Below are 19,606 nucleotides of genomic sequence, written 5' to 3'. Positions count from 1 at the left end.
TTAAGTCAGCAGTGTGTCCCTTGGCTTGTCAGGACTCAGGAAGTCTTCTCTGGCTTGGGGCCAAAGAGGGAAAATGTCTTCTCATGGCAGCACCCAAAGGATGGTCAAGGCTGCGAGTCTGGCAAGACAGCTCCTCCCAGGTGGCAGCAGGCTGGGAATGGCCGGGAAACCTGCTACTAACACAGAGCCTGGGAGAGTCCATGTCCTTACATGTGCTGGGAGACACCTGTGCTTTCCGAGATCTCCAGACCCTAAAGAGTGGAAAGAATTAACTTCCCTCTAAGCCCAAATGTTATTACTCCTGCCCCATTCACCAGGCTTAAGCATCCTGCATTGGGGTGCGTCCTAAATCGGGATTAAAGGCAAGAGTGCAGGGCCAGGCGAAGCTGAGACCCTAAACCGAAGCCCAGATGATCACCTGTATTGAGAGTGCAGCCCAGGACGGCGGGGTGACTTTTGTCCTCCCTGTGGCCCATCTGGCCACCCTCCTGCCCATGTGTCACAGTAAAGACAGGTGGCTCTGCCCTCTGCCAAAGCCTGCCTGCTTCTCGACAGAAGACCTGGCAGCTGTGAGGCTTTGGGAATGTTTATTTCCCAAGCGGGAAAAGCCCCAGCAGTTCCCAGTCCCTTGTAAGTGGCAGAATGCTCCACCATGCAGGGCCTGAGTTCTGGCTGCTGTGATGGGGTTTTTAGGGTGACAAGTGGGGACCATAATCACCCATAAACACAGCCTCCTTCACTCTGCTGTTTTCAATGTCTATTTGTTGAGCATCTGAAATCTGCAAAGGACTGAGCACATTTGCTGGTTATGGGTAGAAAGCAGAGAGGAAGAACAAGGTGAATTTTAAAGTGTCCCCAAAGCCAATGACAATATGGTGTGGACAGGGCTGACGTTTATGAACAAGACAGGGAAAGATCAGCCAAGGAGTCTGGGGGACCCCGGGGAGCAGCAGAGGTGAAGCTGCAGACAGAACTCTGCGTTGGGGTTCTGTCCTCTGTTGGGCCCATGAGGTTACTGTGATGTATCTTTCTGTTGGGAAGGGGATGCTGCCCAAGGGGCCGGTGGTGCAGAACCAACAGACGAGGCCCCTGGATGGCTTCAGTTACAGGCCGGGAGAGGGGGGCGGGGCGGGGTGGAGTAGGGGGTGGCCCAATGTGTCAAGAGATCATCCAGGAACTAGAATTATCTGCTATGGCCGAGTATACTATACTATAGTATAGTTGTGGGGAAAGGCTGAGCAGCCTGGAGAGACATCCAGAGTTCAAGGTCTGTATGAATTCCTTAACTGACAAATTCCAAGATGATCATCGGACTTACTTCTGGGAGGTGGAGTCGATGGTAGAAATTTCTCTTTTGTATCCTGATATGCTTCTGCATGGGCTTCCCTGGTGGCTCAGTGGTAAAGAATCTGCTTGCAGTGCAGGAGACTCGGGTTTGATCCCTAGTTTGGGAAGATTTCCCAGAGGAGGGCATGGCATCCCACTCCAGTTTTCTTGCCTGGAGAATCTCTTGGACAGAGGAGACTGGTGGGCTACAGTCCATGGGGTCACAACGAGTTGGACACAACTGAAGCGACTTAGCACACATGCACGCATGCTTCTAAATGTTTACAATAAATGTGTGTGTTTTTTTAAAGTAAAAACAACTCATAAACATGATAAACGATCAAACATCAAGGAAGGATTTAAATTGGAAAGCACCCCTCCCCCGAGGCACCCACTATGCCTGTCTGTGCGTGAATCCTTCGGGAAATGTTTGCCGCTTATGCAAGCTTCTTGTTTGTAGAGCTGCCTGGACGGGATTATGAGCTTCCAGGTGAAGCCAGCTTTCTTCACTTATCCAGATTGTTCTGACATCTTCATCCTGTCAATCAACATAATTGTGCAATTCTCTTTAATTACATGTGCAATGATATTTTTGCAATTTTCACACTTTGGTGGCCTTTTTCACTGTGCTGTTTGAAAGAATGTTTAAACTACTGCACTATTGCACTCATCTCACACACTAGCAAAGTAATGCTCAAAATTCTCCAAGCTAGGCTTCAACACCTGGCTATATGAACCGTGAACTTCCAGGGGTTCAAGCTGATTTTAGAAAAGCCAGAAGAACCTGAGATCAAATTGCCAACATCTGTTGGATCATCGAAAAACCAAGCGAGTTCCAAAAAAACATCTATTTATGCTTTATTGACTATGCCAAAATCTTTGACTGTGTGGATCACAGAAGACTGTAGAAAATTCTTAAATAGATGGGATTACCAGACCACCAGACCTGCCTCCTGAGAAATCTGTATGCAGGTCAAGAAGCAACAGTTAGAACTGGACATGGAACAACAGACTGGTTCCAAATCGGGAAAGGAGTTCGTCAAGGCTGTATATTGTCACCCTGCTTATTTAACTTATATGAAGAGCACATCATGTGAAATGCCGGGCTGGATGAAGCATAAGCTGGAATCAAGATTGCTGGGAGAAATATCAATAACCTCAGATATGCAGATGATACCACCCTTATGGCAGAAAGTGAAGAACTAAAGAGCCTCTTGATGAAAGTGAAAGAGAAGAATGAAGAAGTTGGCTTAAAACTCGACATTCAGAAAATTAAGATGATGGCATCCGGTCCCATCAATTCATGGCAAATAGATGGGGAAACAACGGAAACAGTGACAGACTTTATCTTGGGGGGCTCCAAAATCACTGCCGATGGTGACTGCAGCCGTGAAATTAAAAGACACTTGCTCCTTGGAAGAAAAGCTATGACCAAACTAGACAGCATATTTAAAAGCAGAGACATTACTTTGCCAACAAAGGTCCGTCTAGTCAAAGCTATGGTTTTTCCAGTAGTCATGTACGGATGTGAGAGTTGGACCATAAAGAAGTTTGAGTGCCGAAGAATTGATGCTTTTGAGCTGTAGTGTTGGAGAAGCCTCTTGAGAGTCCCTTGGACTGCAAGGAGATCCAGCCAGTCAATCCTAAAGGAAATCAGACCTGAATATTCATTGGAAGGACTGATGCTGAAGCTGACGCTCCAATACTCTTCCCACCTGATGGGAAGAACTGACTCAATGGAAAAGACCCTGATGCTGGGAAAGATTAAAGGTGGGAGGAGAAGGCGACGACAGAGGATGAGTTGGTTGGATGGTATCACTGACTTGACGGACATGAATATGAGTAAGCTCCAGGAGTTGGTGATGGTCAGGGAAGCCTGGTGTGCTCCAGTCCCTGGGGTCACAAAGAGTCGGACGTGACTGAGCAACTAAACTGAACTGAACTTCAAAAGAGTTCACCAGTTCACTGCTGCTGCTGCTGCTGCTAAGCCCGACTCTGTGCGACCCCATAGACGGCAGTCCACCAGGCTCCGCCGTCCCCGGGATTCTCCAGGCAAGAACGCTGGAGTGGGTTGCCATTTCCTTCTTCAGTGCATGAAAGGGAAAAGTGAAAGTGAAGTCGCTCAGTCGTGTCCAACTCTTAGCGACCCCATGGACTGTAGCCTACCAGACTCCTCCATCCATGGGATTTTCCAGGCAAGAGTACTGGAGTGGAGTGCCATTGCCTTCTCCAGTTCACAGGGACCAACATATTCTTGTCTAAAGAGATAAGTTGTTGTTGCTGCTGTGTTGTTTCAGTTGCTAAGTCATGTCCAACTCTTTGGGACCCCGTGGACTGTAGCCCACCAGGCGCCTCTGTCCATGGCATTTCCCAGGCAAGAATACTGGAGTGGGTTGCCATTTCCTTCTCCAGAGGATCTTCCTGATGAGGTCTGCCAGTTTCTTTCTCAGGAGCTTGTAGTCTTGCTCCCTCTGGTGCCTGCTTGTAGTACTGCAAGTTCTCTGAAAACAGTGTCGAGCTGCTGAGCTTTCTCCGGCCCCCGGTATCTGAGCTCTGCTAGTTCCATCACTGCTCTGAGTCAGCAAAGACAGAAACCAGTCTCTTGGGCAGCCCCCTGAAAAGTTGAAACATTGGACGTATGTTCTGCTCTCTTCCTCTCAAAGGAGAAGCTGGGAGTTGCACTTTCTCCTGATAGCAAGCTGTGCCTGCTTGGGGAAAGGGTTGACGTGGTTTAAATGAAATGGATGTTTGTTCCTTGTTTCAGTGCAGCTCTTCTTAGCTTTCAGCTTCCTGGGATGTTATGACTTCCTAAGTGGCTTATGGAGTTCTCCGAAACACTTTTTTGAACTATTATTATTGTTAACCTCTGTACTTGTGTCTTCCTATTACACCATCTTGCTGTCACTTCCTGGGTTGGCACCTATTTACGTAAAGTGTTATTGGAACATAGTCATGTTGCTTTGTACATCATCTAAGACAGCTTCCATGCTGCAGCGGCAGGGTTGAGTAGTCGTGACAAACATAGCCTATGGCCATGAAACCTGATGCATTTACTGATAGATCTTTTACAGGAGAAGTTAGCTGATCTCTGTGCTATATAAAAGAGATCATCTTTTAGGGCTTCCCTGATGGCTCAGATAGTAAAGAGTCTGCCTGCAGTGTGGGAGACCCGGGTTTGATCTCTGGGTTGGGAAGATCCCCTGGAGAAGGAAATGGCAACCCACTCCAGTATTCTTGCCTGGGGAATTCCATGGACCGAGGAGCCTGACAGGCTTATAGTCCACAGGGTCACAAAGAGTCGGACACGACTTCACTTTCACTTTCTAATCATCTTTTAAACACTTTATAAAAATATATGACAAAAGAACGGCCATATAAGAAAGTCTAGCCAAAAATGTACAAAAACAAGTACTATATAATTATGTCAGGAAGTTAATTTTTTTAATGTTATGTTATATTTCTGGATTTACAGTGTTTGGGGCATTTTTCAGCACTTTAAAGTTTCTGATTTGTTGTGATTTATTTTCTCATTCTAAATATTCCCTTTTATACCTGATTTGGTTTTTGCAACATCTAATTCTTATAGGAGTCTCACAAGTCTATTATCTTCAGACCTCACAGAATCCAGATCCACCCTGTCTAAATGGCTCTTAAGACCTAAGAATGTGCAGTTACATTTTAGAGAATAAAACCTATATTACATCAGGGAAAATTGTGTATTTCAACTGATCTTGCTTGTAAGGACTTGAGTGTCTTATTACTGCACTTATGACAACACCTGAGAGATTTAAAGTTGGTGAAATGTGAAAGTAGCTGCTCAAGTGACAATGAATGACAATAAAGCCATAGTGGGGTGTAGCTGCTCAGACCCAAGCCAAAAGTCCTCAGAACTGTTACAACTGCCTGTCATTTCTTGAGAACTCCATCCCCTCTGCTACTGACAAAATAAGCAATCTTTGGGTTTGTAGAATATTTTTAATAACAGAGATATATTTTATGCTATGAGTGCACACAGTCATAAAAAACTTAATAGCAGTTACACACAAACAATACTCCATTTTATTCTGTTTTCCACTGTGGCTGCACCGTATTATTCATCAGTTCTGCACAAAAGTTCCCATTTCTTCACATTTATGTGAAAATGGGGGAACTCTGGATATCGTCCATATCAAAGATTTGTAGTCAGTTTGGTAGGCTTTTATAACAGAATTGTGGTTATATGAAAAAGGCAGAGGGCTTAGGTTTTAGGAGTATATCCTTATGGTAGATTGCTGCAGTAACAGCCCCCAGTGAATTACTTCCCCTGTTTCTCCCTCCTTCTACATCTCTCTTCCCCTCCCATGTTGATTCTGGACAGGGCTACACAAGACGTGTTTTGGCAAATGGGACTTTAGCAAACATGACACAAGCAGCAGGCTTGGAAAGTAACTTCCCATTGAGGTTTGTCTTCTCTTGCCACTGGAAACTCATGGAATGCCACCACCATGACAGCAAGCCCGAGCTAGCCTAACTGGAGGGGCCACGTGGACAATGGAGGCACCCAGGCCAGCTGTCAGACGCATAAAGCCATCACAGACTGTCTGGCCACAACCAAGACACCAGCTAACTGCTTTTATATAAGAGAACCAGGCAGAATCAACAGAGGAACAGTCCAGTTGGTCCCAGGCAAAACTGTCAAGCCACAGCATCTTAATCTAATAGAGTAGTGCTGTTTCAAGCAACCAGATTGCAGTGATAAATCAGATAATCCTGAAACATGTATAGATGAAATTACTGATGTTTAGGGATTTGCTTCCCAATAAGCTGGGGGGTATGGAAGTCCGAATGGTTCATAGGTAAAGAACCGGCCTACCAATGCAGGAGACGTGGGCTCAAATCCTGGGTTGGGAAGATCCCCTGGAAGAAGAAATGGCAACCCACCCCAGTATTCTTGTTTGGAGAATCCCATGGGCAGAAGAGCCTGGCAGGCTACCATCCATGGAGTAGTAAAGAGTCAGACATGACTCAGTGACTGAACAGACATGCACCAGCTGGGGATAGGGGGTTGAGTGGAGTAAAGATGAAACAAGATGGGTTCTATGATGGTCACTGTTGAAGCTGGTGAGGGGGTACATGACGGCTTACTATTTCCTCACTGTTCTCTCTACAATTGGTTATGTTTGAAATGAAAAGTTTCCATAATGAAAAATCACAGGAGGACTTCCCCCATGCTCCAGTGGTTGGGAATCCTCCTGACAGTGAAAGGGATACAGGTTCAATTTTTGGTCTGGGAAGATCCCACATGCCGAGGGGCAACTAAGCCCACGTGCTGCAACTACTGAGCCTGCATGCCCTAGAACCTGGGCTCCACAACAAGAGAAGCCAATGCAATGAGAAGCCCAAGCACTATAACAAGAGAGTAGCCCCCACTCACTAGAGAAAGTTTGTGCAGCAATGACAAGGACCCAGTGCAGCCAAGAAAACCCAGAAACAAACAAACCAACCCCCCAAAACTGGAAAACAAGGAAGGGGAGGGAAGTGAAGGAGGGAAGGAGAAAGAGAGGGAGGAAGGGAGCTTACTCTCCTGTCTATTAACATATAATGCAATTGAGACCAGAGAAGGACAGTGATTTCTGCAATGTAACACAGCCAGCTCACAGCCAAATTCATCACTGAACAGACTCCTGACTCCTCGGCCAGGCTCTTTCCATTCTCCTCACAGAGTCAGAGGCAGGAAAGTTCCATAGGAGAAGCAGTACAGGTAGGCATATTTTCTCCTTTTACTTGAGAAAAAAGCCTTGTGGCAGGTCCAAGACATTAGTCACACTGAGATCTTTAATGACAAAGGATCCTCATTTATGGTTTATGTTGTTTATCTAGTGTTTGAGGAAGAAATATGTCCTGCTGTTGTGTGTAAAGTTACATATAAGGCAGGCTGGGAATACCTCCCTCCACACCCCATCCTACGTCTGGCACCAAAAATCTATTCTGTTTTCAAAGATATATAGTAACCGTTGCAGGGGCAACCCACACTGTATCACACTCTCAGGACAACAACACCAACAAGTTTTCAAATCCAAATACTAACATTGTCTCTTTCCCACACATACAAAATGAGCAAAGCTTTCCTTAATCATCACATGGGAAAACAAAGCACTGCAATTATGTGTCTCTAGCCCCGGGATATGCTGGGCATTTAATCAGACGTTGCTACGTGGAGCCAGAGATGGAGTCCGGCAGTAAACAGACATGAAAGGAGGGTTACTTCATGAAAAAAAAAAAAAAACCCTTCCAAGTTTTATTAACCAGTGTCTGTTCCCTTGAGAATTTCAGAGCCTCAGAACTCAGCAGGAGTTGATGGGAAGGAAGATCCTCGACGGTGATAACCTGCCCGTGACCAAAGCGGTGAATAAAAACAAAACTAAACTGAATCCAAATGTTTCCTAACTGAGTGGGAAAGGCCCAGCCTGGCTTTTTCTGAGCGCTGTTTACCAAGCAATCCACAGGGCTCTGGGTTTGTGTCTGGTGATTTGTCTGAAGGTGGCGCAGTGGTAAAGAACCTGCCTAACAATGCAGCAGACAGAGGTTCCATCCCTGGGTCTGGAAGATGCCCTGGAGAAGGAAATAGCAACCCACTCCAGGATTCTTGCCTGGAGAATCCCATGGACAGAGGAGCCTGGCGGGCTACAGTCCTTGGGGTCGAAAAGAGTCTGACATGACTGAGGACGCCAGGCAAAGTCTTTCCAACCTGGAGCTCTGTGGGGCGGGGGGTGGAGGGTGGGGGGTAAAGGTGGGGGGTTGGACTCTGGCAGCCTCTGACTGGGGCATGCCTCCTGCTTCCTATATGAGAAGCTCATCTTGCTGGGGTTCACAGACACCAGCCTCCCTGACGGGCCAGCACTCAGCCTGGTCACTGACAGATGCAAACTGTGGATCCTGGGAACCAGGGCAGGAAGCAGCATTCTGGCAAGAGGGTTTGGAATGGTTCTGGGCTAAGGTGGCCCACTGGTCAGGTGAACAAGGGGTAGGGCTTTCCAGGATCAGGCTTACGTCCAGGAGGAATCCCAAAGCCTAGGCTGGAGAGAGTTCACAATCAGTGTACTAGGAGGCTGTAGAGCTGCGATGCCCACCCGAGAAGTCCCAGGGCAGTACAGGAGTCAGCGAGGCCCAGGGTGGGAGACTGCTACGGAGAGACCCCAGGGCTGATGCCTGGGAGGCCTTGTCACCTCCATGGTCCCATAACTGGTCCCTGTCACAGGGCAATGACCTGGATCTGCAACGGGACTTAGGGATGCTGGGCTAGGGTGCGGCTGGACAGCGCTCAGCCGGGCTACAGGCGGGAGCACCACCCGGGGTAGAGGCGAGAGGGCCGCTTGGGGGCCCCGCACACCTGGGCAGAAGGGCTGGGGTCTGGGGGCATCAGACAGACGCTCACAGGGGCGTGCTCCAGGGCTGGGCTCCAGGCTAAGCAGTCCGGGGACTGACACTAAGGGGCAGGGAGGGGTAGCGGGAACCACGTCCTGGAGGGGAGACCCTCCGACCCGCCAGATGAAGTGCGGGCGCGCTGGGCGCAGCGGCCGGGGCATCGCGGAGGGAGGCAGCATCGCGGAGGGAGGCAGCCTCCCCACGGGCTGGGGGGGCAGGAGGGGCCAGCGGGCCCTCATCCTCGGCTACGCAAGCGACCGCCTCCTGCTCCCGCCCCGGCAGAGGCCCCGGGTCCCCGGGCTGCTCCCAAGCACAGGCGCAGCGGCTCCGCGTTGACCCACATTCACTCTAGCCGGCGGTGCCCGGGGCGGGGAATCCACGCGGCCGCGGAGCAGGTGCGAGCGCAGGGCGGGGCCCGAGCCCGGGGCCGCCCAGCCCGCCCGCCTCTGCCTGGGGGAGGCGGTGGGGGGTGGGCGGACAGGAGAGGGAGGAGGATAAAAGATAAAGGCGAAGGAGGGTCGGGGAGAGGAGAGGGAGGGGGGTTGGGAGGGACAAGAAAGGGGAGAAGAAGCAAGGGGACGGGAGCGGGGAGTGGGGAGGAGGAGAAAGGAATTTGAAGGGAAAGGAGAGGGAGGGAGGGTTGGAAAGGGCAGGAGGGGGAGGGGAGGGGAGGGGAGGGGAGGGGAGGGGAGGGGCGGGAGGAAGAAGGAGGCAAGAGGCCGCACCCCTGCCTCTTCCCGGGGCCCTAGGCCAGCCCTGCAGGAAAGTATGAAATGAGTGAACGGTGTACCTGCCTTCCAGGTCTAAGGGGTGCAGGGTACAGGCTGTACTACCTGCCTCGTGCCTTGACCCCCGTCCCCCGCCTGGGGTCAGCCAGCACCAGTCCCCAACAGTGCCTACACCGCTTCTCCCACTAAGCTGGGACCCTGGACCTTCAGGAAGGCTGTGAGTTTTCCGATGAGATCACTGCCCACTCACTGACTGTGTCCACTGGGGGGACTTGAGCCCTGGGACCTGGTGGATCGAAGAGCGGAGCAGAAAGGAGAGTGGCGGATGATGAATGTCATGGCCTGGCTCTGTGCAGTGCCCCTTCTCCAGGGTCCACCCCCAGCTACCCGCCCCCCCCCCCAATTCCTGGGTGCCTCTCAGGGACCTAGAGAGGTCTCAGGGCTCTGCCTGCGTTGTCCTGTTACATCCATTTGAGTACCTGTCACCTGTATACTTACTTGCCTACCTACAGGAGTTAGTACTTTTCAGAGGAAATTGAAAGGATTTATCCATAGACCGTACTCTTGCCTGGAAAATCCCATGGATGGTGAAGCCTGGTAGGCTACAGTCCATGGGGTCGCTGAGAGTCGGACATGACTGAGCGACTTCACTTTCACTTTTCACTTTCACGCATTGGAGAAGGAAATGGCAACCCACTCCAGTGTTCTTGCCTGGAGAATCCCAGGGACGGAGGAGCCTGGTGGGCTTCCGTCTATGGGGTCGCACAGAGTCGGCCACGACTGCAGCGACTTAGCAGCAGCAGCAGCATCCATAGACCATAGACCAACAGACACCATATTGACCCCCTTCCTCCCTCCTCACCCCCACTTCCAGGTAACCGCTGTTCATGGCCAATGATGTACAGCTGGATCAATCAGCATTGATGTGTTTTAATGTGCTTGGTGTAGAAATGAGATCAGGATAGTATAAGACCTACTGGGCAGTGACTGGTCCCCAAATGCCAAGCATTGCTCTGAGCGTTTTGCATGCAGTAACTCATTTGATCCTGTAGACTTAAAAAATATTCACAACGTAAAGTTTGAGAGTTATGTTTTATTTGGTGGGAATTTTTAGGACTTCAAGCCAGGGAGGCCGCATTTCAAGTGACCCCGAGAGAACTGCTTCGAGGAGGTGAGTGGGGGAGGAGTCAGGTTATATAGAAGTTTTGCAACAAAGGGCAGGTGGTCTGAACATCAAAAGTGAAAGTAGCTCGGTCATATCTTGCGACCCCATGGACTGTAGAATTCTCCAGGCTAGAATACTGGAGTGGGTAGCCTTTCCCTTTTCCAGCATATCTTCCCAACCCAGGAATCAAGAACCAGGGTCTCCTGCATTGCAGGTGGATTCTTTACCAGTTGAGCTACCAGGGAAGCCCTGAACATCAAAAGATGATTGTTAATTAAAGAAAACCAGATATCCCAAGTTAAGGAATTCGGTGCTTTTCTGTGTATGGGAAGATATGCAAGAGTCTGGGCTCACTGAAATCATTCCTTTGATGTCCACCTTAGCTACCTGGGGCCAGCATCCTGTGTTTTCTTTTTCTGGGGGGGAGGGGCGGACCTATAGAGTATTTATCGGGGGTGGAGAGGGCTAGGAGAGGAGCTACCCTTCCTTTCTGGCTGCATCCCCCACCCCTAAGGGCCACGCCTTGAGGTAGCCTGTTGGGGCTGTGGATCTAGGCTGTGGATCTCCCACAGAACCTGCTCTCAGACCAACACATGGGAGCCAGAATGCTGGGAGGGGGCCACTTTGAAGAGACAAATCCTCAAACCTTTTGTTCCCAGGCTGAGAAGGCCTCTGACGCAGGGACATTCTGCCTCTCATTTTGCTACAGTTAAGGGACAGTGGCCCTGCTCCCTCTCTGGAGTGCCCTTTGCAGCCCCCTGTCCTGTTGTAAAGCTGTCTTCTTTTTTTATTACTATTGACTTTTGGCTGCGCTGGGTCTTCATTGTTGCTTGGGCTTTTCTCTAGTTGTGGCGAGCTGGGGCTACTGTTCATTGTGATGCTTGGTCTCGTTGTGATGGGCTTATTGCTGAGCATGGGCTCTAGGCACAGGCTTCAGTAGTTGCAGCATGCAAGCTCAATAGTTGTGGCACACAGGCGTAGTTGCCTTGCAGCTTGTGGAATCTTCCCAGACCAGGGATTAAGCCTCTGTTCACCCCCATTGATAGACTTCCCTCCAGGGAAATCTCTAAAGCTGTCTTCTGACTTTATCCCTCAGGCAAACAGGAAACCAGCTCAGCTGCCTGGGTGGCCCTTCAGGTAACTCTCCCTGTAGATGTCCATGGCCCTGCACCTCTTCTCACTTTCAGAAGGTGGTCCAGCCTTGTGGGTCCTCAGGGATGTTAGGTTTCACCACTAATCTAACATCTTCTGCTTTTTCTCTTCTGCAAATTCTCCCATGTTCTGGTCTACCAGTGGCACTTTTTCTAGTTTTCCAAGGCATCTGGGTGTTTTTTTTTTTCTTATTTTTATTGGAGTGCAGTTGCTTTACAATGTTGTATCAGTTTCTGCTGTACACTAGAATGAATCAGCTATATGCATACATGTATCTCTTTTTTGGATTTCCTTCCCATTCAGGTCACCACAGAGCAGTGAGTAGAATTCCCTGTGCTATGCTGTAGGTTCTCCTTAATTATCTACTTTACACATAGTAGTGTATACATGTCAATCCTAATCTCCCCGTTCATCCCACCCCTTTCCCCCTTTGGTGTCCATGTTTGTTCTGTACCCCTTGTATCTCTATTTCTGTTTTGTAAATAAGATCATCTATACGAAGGATTTGTTTTTATACTTATCCTGCTATTTCAGAGGGTCTGAGGAGGGAGAGTTGGATGTTGAATGAGTCATCTTGAGCCCAGTGCATGAATGAATGAATGAGCAAGGGCTCCTGGAGGAGTGGGAGGGTCAGGAAGGGCCAGGGTCTGTGCAGACACTCCTCTGAGGCAGGGATGTCATGAGGGTCAGAGGGCATGTGGTTTGGATAGGAAATCCCACCTGTGTAAGAGCACCTGTACCTCAGGTGAGGCCAGGGTGTGCCCTGACCCTGTTGTCATCCAGGAGCTCAGCGATTGGTGGAAATGCTACAGGTCCCTGTGGGGGGGGGGGGGCGGGGGCGTCAGCACACTGAATGCTATACAGACGGCCCCTCCCTTTGGGCTTAATTTAAAAGATGTGTTTAAGCCAGGGGAAGGCAGACAGAAATAATCGCTAGAAGACAAGAAAAGGTGATTCCCACAGGAGATGGTGAAGAACAGGAAAGCCTGGCGTGCTACAGTCCACGGGGTGGCAGAGTTGGACATGACTGAGTGACTGAACAGGAACACCCTGGTTTTGGTCCAGACTCTTCAGGAAAGGTCCGGCTGTGTCTCTTGGGCGCCAGGCCCAACATGAAGAGGGAGGAACGAGAAAGCTGGGGGCAGGTCAGAGACCCATCTGACCACATTCGGGGGATGCTGAGTGGAGGCTGGGAGCAGCCCCTCCCCCCACATACACACACACACACACACACACACACACACGCACGCACGCTTACACACTTGCCCTGGGCCTGATTGCTTGTTAACACCCAGTAGGTCCCAGCTGCCTCCTCAGGAAAAACAAACCTTTAAAGATGTGGTCCCGGCAGCTGCAGGGGGCCGGCGTGGCCACGGAGCAGATCAGGGAAGGAACCTTAGATTGGCTCATGTTTTATTTCAAACAAAACCCTTTTCTCCTGAAGCTGGAGTGCTCTGTGCCTCGGCAAACTCATAAAACCAAAGCTAACGCTGTGAGGCTTCATGGGGGACTCTGGCCACACCCTCCGGATACGGGAAAGACTTTCTTCTCTATTTCAAATGACCTTGTTTTGCCACTTTTAGATGCAAATGTTTATTTGGTCTGACTTTGAAATACCTCGGTGCAGCTGAAATAATTCGAGGCAGCCCTGTGAAAAGGACCACTGCCTGATCTCCTAAATACAGACTCTTTGCAGGGACCACAGAGGGGCAGGCGAGACACCAGAGGGGCGGCACCAGCCCCCTCCCATCCCGTCTCTCAGCAAACACAGCGGTCAATGAGTGGCTTATGCAGTTGGGCTCTCCTGCAGGCAAGCAGTTTCAGTCCCAAGGGAGTCAGCATTTGTCAGGCACCTGATACACTTGTGCATGTCACCACCTCTAGGAAATGGGCAAGGGATTCACCTTTCTGGTGGTGAACAGGTGCAATTTGACTTTTACCCCTAGTCCTAGAGCATCCTCCAGGAGAAGGGGCACTTGGTTCCTGGTGGCCCAGGTAAATCGTGGAGGTTCAGTTGTCGTTCAGTTTCAGTCGTGTTCGACTCTTTTCGACCCCGTGGGCTGCAGCACGCCAGGCTCCTCTGTCCTTCACCATTTCCCAGAGTTTGCTCAAACTCATGCCCATTGAGTTGGTGATGCCATCCAACCATCTCATCCTCTGTCGCCCCCTTCTCCTCTTGCCCTCAGTCTTTCCCAGCATAGATGGTAGCTGTGCTGAAATCTGTGATGGAGAGTTTCTCCATTTGCAGAGAAAATGTGATCCTGGATGAGTGTGTGTGGGAGGGGTGTACACGACTGGGCTGGTAAGTGGGCTCAGCTCCGCCCTCCATCTACACTCACTGAACAGTGCTCACAGATCCGAGGATTCACGTGGGTCACTCCTCACCCATCTCAGGGGTTGCCATAGCATTACACGCTCTTTGTAGATGAGAAAACTGAGCATCAGCATTAAGTCAGAACCAGAGGCTGAGCTGCCAGCCTGCAGAGCCTGGCTGGTCCCCAAAGGCATTGGGGTCGTTGGGGTCCTGGATGGGCACTGCCTTCCGGGGTGGTGGGGCATCCTTGCTGGTCTTGCCTGGGGGTGTGGGGTGCCTCCAGCTTGGTTTGGTTGGGGGGTGTTGACCCTCTGGGGTCTCTGCAGTGTGTCCCCGTGGGGAGCAGCTCGGGCTCTGGTCCCCGGGTCTGGCCTCATCTGCTGCCACCTGCCTCCTGTCAGCTTTCCCTCCCAGATTCCGGGCAGCGCTCAGTGCAAGCCGCTGCTTCCCCCAGCTAAGCAGGGCCCTAACCCGGTGCCGGGAGCCTGTCTTCCGTGGACCACCAGTCTCCACAGTGCAATCATCCCAGCCCCCAGGGCATGCCCTGACACAAAGAAGCGGCTCACTACAGTGTTTGGCGGTGTCCCGTGGGGAAGGGTAAAGAATGCTGGGCAGGAAAGGCCAGGGACAAGCAGCTGGGGTGGCCGCGGCACTTCCAGCCTTGGTGGAGAGTGTGTGGGACCCACCCACCTGGCCTCCCACCCCTCCCTCCGCCTTGGGCCTTTCTTCCTCAGCTGCAGGGGTGCTTGAAGCTGGCCTGGGCCCCTGCTCTGAGACAGTCACACCCATGACCGGAGAAGGTGGGGATGCTTCCATATGGATCAGACACTTTTCTATGTGGCAACTTTCCCATCTTAGGGACACCACTTCACAGGGATACATTGGCCACCGCCATGTCTTGAAAGGGGCTTCTGGGCTTGGAGGCTTGTATTACAAAACCCTAGGCCATAAATCACATCATTGATACCAGATAAGAGCCAGATATTTCTGCCTGGCAGAAAACATGTGATTAAAGTAGAAAGGCAACTTTCAACTAAGAATAAAATGATGGGTCATCCCTAAAATGAAATTATCATGCAGTCATTAAATGAACAAAGTATATTTATGTCCGTAATATGAAAACAGTATCATCTGCATAATAATATATGCAATTTATGTCACAAGTACGGGACTGCTATAAATCAATACAAAAACAAAACCCAGGGACAGAATTGAAAAATGGATAGAAATCCCTCACAGGAAGGGAAAAGGCTTCTAAACCTTTGAAGAGGCTTAATCTCGTGGTAAAAGAGTGCAAACTGAAACACCTGGGAACCTTACTCTAGACCTAAATCAAATTGGCCAAGCTCCAGAAACTGATAACCGCAACGCCAGAGGGACAGGACCTGGAAAGTTTGGGCCCTTATGTCAGAACCACCGGCCCAGCAAGCTCGCTTTCAGACTTTGTCCTGTATGTGTTCTCAAGTACGTTTGCAAGGATGTTGATCACAGGCTCATGGAAGCATTGCTTATGATTGTAAAAGGTTATGGTTCATTCGCTCAGTCATGTCCGACTCTTTACATCCACATGGACTGCAGCACGCCAGGCTTCCCTATGCTTCACTATCTCCCGGAGTTTGTTCAAACTCATATCCATTGAGTTGGTGATGCTATCTAACCATCTCATCCTCCTCATTTAGGAAAGAACCTAAATACTAGCAATAGTAATATTAATGAAATTATGGCACATCCATAGTATGGAATTATCAGTTTTTTTGTTGTTTTTTTTTAAGGTGTGTATATAGCCTAGCCTGCTGCTGTCTGTGGGGTCACAAAGAGTTAGACACGACTTAGCAACTAAACAACAGCAAATATATAGGTCTGTGATATGGACCAGTCTTCAAAGCATATAAAAGTATACTCATGAAAAAGAGGAAGCTAGAGAGAGTGTGTGTAGAATCTTTTCATGTGTGTGTATGTGTGTGTAGAAGCATAGAAATTAATTCCTGGAAGGATACATAAAACATGGACACTGGCATCATGGGTTTCTCTGATATCTTGGGCTAACTGTTTTTGCCCCACTCTCCCATTCATATACTGAAATCCTAACTCACCAGTGTGAAAGTGAAAGGGTTAGTCACTCAGTAGCGTCCAGCTTTTTGTGACCCCATGGACTGTAGCCCTCCAGGCTCCTCTGTCCATGGGGATTCTCCAGGTAAGAATACTGGAGTGGGTTGCCATGCTCTCCTCTAGGGAATCTTTCCGACCCAGGGATCAAACCCAAGTCTCCTGCATTGGCAGGCAGGTTCTTTACCACTGAGCCACCAGGAAACCTCCTGCCTTAGGAGGAGGGCATCACAACTAACAAATGCTTTTCTTCTATCAGCTGATGTAGGTTAAGTTTGTATTTTCCTAAATTAGCCTCTGACAATGTCCAGGTCATCAAACGAATGACCGCAAAGCCTAATGACTTTCCTGAAATACACATGTGCACTGTGACCATATACTAGGGAACAAGACGAGCTTGTCCATGTGTCTGGCCAGGCCTCTGGGCATCAAAGGCTCCAAGCAAGGCTTCCTGCCTCAACAGCCCTTGCCAGCGACGGGAGGCCGGCCACCCTGGGTCACAGGAGCAGACCCAACCTGAAACACCCTGTGTCATCACCCCCTAGTGCCCGTGCTCTGCCAGGAGCCGGCTGCTGCAGACAGGTTAGATGCCCACAGAACAGAACTTGGACTGCTCTGCGAGCTTGCCTTGCCCTGCAAGGGAGAGACACACATCTTTCCCACTCTGGCAATCATTCTTCCTAAAGTCAGACACCATTTCGAAGGTGGGTGAAGGTAATTTGAGGAGTAGGTGGGCAGATGGCACAGAGCCGGCTCATCCTTCTTTCAGATTGTCATTAGCCGTGCAGGTCTCAGCTGCCAGCTCACGTTCTTTTCATGGTGACTTTGCACTTGTGCACATTTCTGTCTGTGGGTGTGGAGGGAGGGGGCTGAAAGGAGGCTCTGGGGAGGCCGTGAAACAGCCAACACGGTGTCACTGGGTAGCACACTTGGCTGGGGGCTGGACCTGCGTGGATGGGTGGGGGTGGGGGCGCGTGGAAGGGGCAGTTTTCTTGGCTCTGTGCTTCCTATGGTCCCTACATGTGGCTCCTCTTCCTGGGCCTGTGTGGGAGAAACAGAATGTGTGCCAGGGACAGAGCTCACCCGAGGGGCTGCCTTCATGGTCATGGTGTTTGTAGGAAGGGGAACCCCTTCCAGGGCCTGAGAGGGGGCTCTTGGCTTTCACTCAGAAATGAATTGTCCAAGGAGACACACGTGCTGACTAAGCAAGAGACTTTATTGGAAAGGGTGGAGAGCAGCAGGGTAAGAGAACCCCGGAGGACTGCTCTGCCATGTTGCCCACAGTCTCAGTTTTACGGCGATGGGGTGAGTTTCCAGGTTGTCTCTGGCCAGTCATATGACTCAGGGTCCTTGCTGGTGCTGCGTGCATCACTCAGCCAAGATGGATGCCAGCGAGGAGGATTCTGGGAGGCGGTAGGACACATGGCGTCTCCTTTTGACCTTCCCCAAATTCTTCCGATTGGTGGTGGCCTGTTAGTTCCTCATTCTTTACCAGGACCTCCTGTTGTAAAATAACTCACGCAAACGGTTACTATGGTGCCTGGCCAGGGTGGGCTGTTTCAATCAGTCTGCTTCCCCTAACAGTGGCACCATGGTGACCTCATTTCTGCCTTGCAACAGCATTGGGGAGGGATCCATAGCTGCCTCTGCTTTCCCGATGAGCAGGCTGAAATGTGAGGGGGTAGGATGGAGAGGAGGTAAGCTAAGATGCGAGAGGGTAGGATGGAGAAGAGGAAGTCAGGACCTAAGGATCTGTGGGGGTAGGGTGGAGTCCACTGCCAAGGATCAGGTCTGTCCACTCTGGAACCCAGGAGCCTGGGCAGTGGGTAGCAGCTGGCATCACAAGAGGTGGATGATGTAAGGGTGGTCAAGGCAAGAAAAAAAGGGAGGGGTTGATTCAGACTTTGTCCAGGAAGCGGGTGGGACTCCAGGTTTCCTCCTCTGCAGTCTCCAGACAAGCCTGAAGTTTTGCTCTTTGGAGAAGGTGAAGAGGGGTGGCTCTGATCTCAGGGACTCCAGGGACAGAAGGAGGTGAGGGTGGGATTCTGGACTGAGAAGGGCGAGGGTAGAAGAAGAAAGACTTCACACTAACAGAACCCACAAAGCACCTTCCCAGCTCTGCACCCAGGAAGATGGCAGCAGGACCTCCATGCCTCAGGGAGAGCACACGTCCCTAGAGAAGAGATCTGGAAACGCTCACCTATAAGGTTACCCCACAAGAAATCTGCTCTTCCCACCAGCGTAAAGCCCCCTCCCCCGAAGAAATCTTCAGAGAGCACTTTAATGCTACTCTCTTGACTCTGAACAGATTGCCCAGAATCCCTGACCTCGTGAATGAATGTGCCAGTCTGGAACCAAACAGAAAACAGGCATCAGAGGACTTAGAGAGAAAGGAGCAGAAGAGAAGCTCTAATGAAACTGTCATTAATATTCTCAGGGATGTGAGAGAGGATATTGCATCCAAGAGACAAGGAAGAGGTCATCCAAGCACTTGGATTCCTAATAGATGAGGTTGAAGGCAAGGTGGAGGAAACGTCTAGAAAAAGAGATTGACAGAGAGAAAAGACAACTAGAAGGTTGGTCCAGACGATTCAGTATCCTACTCTTTGGAGTTGCAAAAGGAGAGAACAGGGAAAGGAGAGACGTTTGCAAAGAAATAAGATGACAAAATTGCTGGCAGAAGAGTGGAAGCCTCCAACTGGAGAGGACTCATCAAGTGCCCACCAAGGAGCTCTGAAAATTCCACTCTAAGCTGTGCTCCCAGGGGCAGCAGTCCTGGCCTGGGCAGCCGGTGGGAATTCTTCCCTTGTCTTTTCTGCAGGGACTCTCAGCAAATGATGGCAGTTGATAGTGGAATATAGCTTCCTGAGGAATACTGGTCTCTGGTGCTGGGACACAGGGAAGAGATCAGGACTGAACCAGGAAAGTGATGGTCCTCAGGCAGTTTGGAAAAGGAAGTGGCTGCTTGGGTCCTCTGCAGTGGGATCAGCAGGATGGAGGGGAAGAGATTTCGGTGTCGGGAAGAATTAAATAAGCCATGTGGGCGGAGGGGAGATCCAACCAGTCAACCCTAAAGGAAATCAGTCCTGAATATTCATGGGAAGGACTGATGTTGAAGTTGAAACTCCAACACTTTGGCCACCTGATGTGAAGAACTGACTCATTTGAAAAGACCATGATGCTAGGAAAGATTGAAGGCAGATGGAGGAGGGGACGACAGAGAATGAGATGGTTGGATGGCATCACTGATTCAATGGACATGAGTTTGAGTAAACTCTGGGAGTTGGTGATGGACAGGGAGGCCTGGTGTGCTGCAATCTATGGGGTTGCAAAGAGTCGGACACAACTGAGTGACTGAACTGAACTGATACCACTTTTCTATATTCGACACATATGCATTAATACACAATA

General features: G+C 50.1%; 1 long non-coding RNA gene across 1 annotated transcript in view; it reads left to right on the top strand.

Moving 5' to 3' along the window:
- The first annotated feature begins 9,396 nt into the window (after positions 1 to 9,396).
- Positions 9,397 to 19,606, top strand: part of LOC145528361 (uncharacterized) — a 42,685-nt gene continuing 32,475 nt past the window's right edge. Inside the window, exons 1-2 of the long non-coding RNA XR_014070340.1 lie at positions 9,397 to 9,675; positions 10,573 to 10,629. This is a non-coding gene — a long non-coding RNA (uncharacterized LOC145528361). The remainder of the gene's footprint in view (positions 9,676 to 10,572; positions 10,630 to 19,606) is intronic.

The sequence above is a fragment of the Giraffa tippelskirchi genome, chromosome 12 (genome assembly GCF_054371585.1).
Source record: "Giraffa tippelskirchi isolate mGirTip1 chromosome 12, T2T-mGirTip1v1.2.pri, whole genome shotgun sequence".
Lineage (NCBI taxonomy): Eukaryota > Metazoa > Chordata > Mammalia > Artiodactyla > Giraffidae > Giraffa > Giraffa tippelskirchi.
Note: the sequence above shows the minus strand (reverse complement) of the source record. Positions and strands in the feature narration are given on the sequence as shown.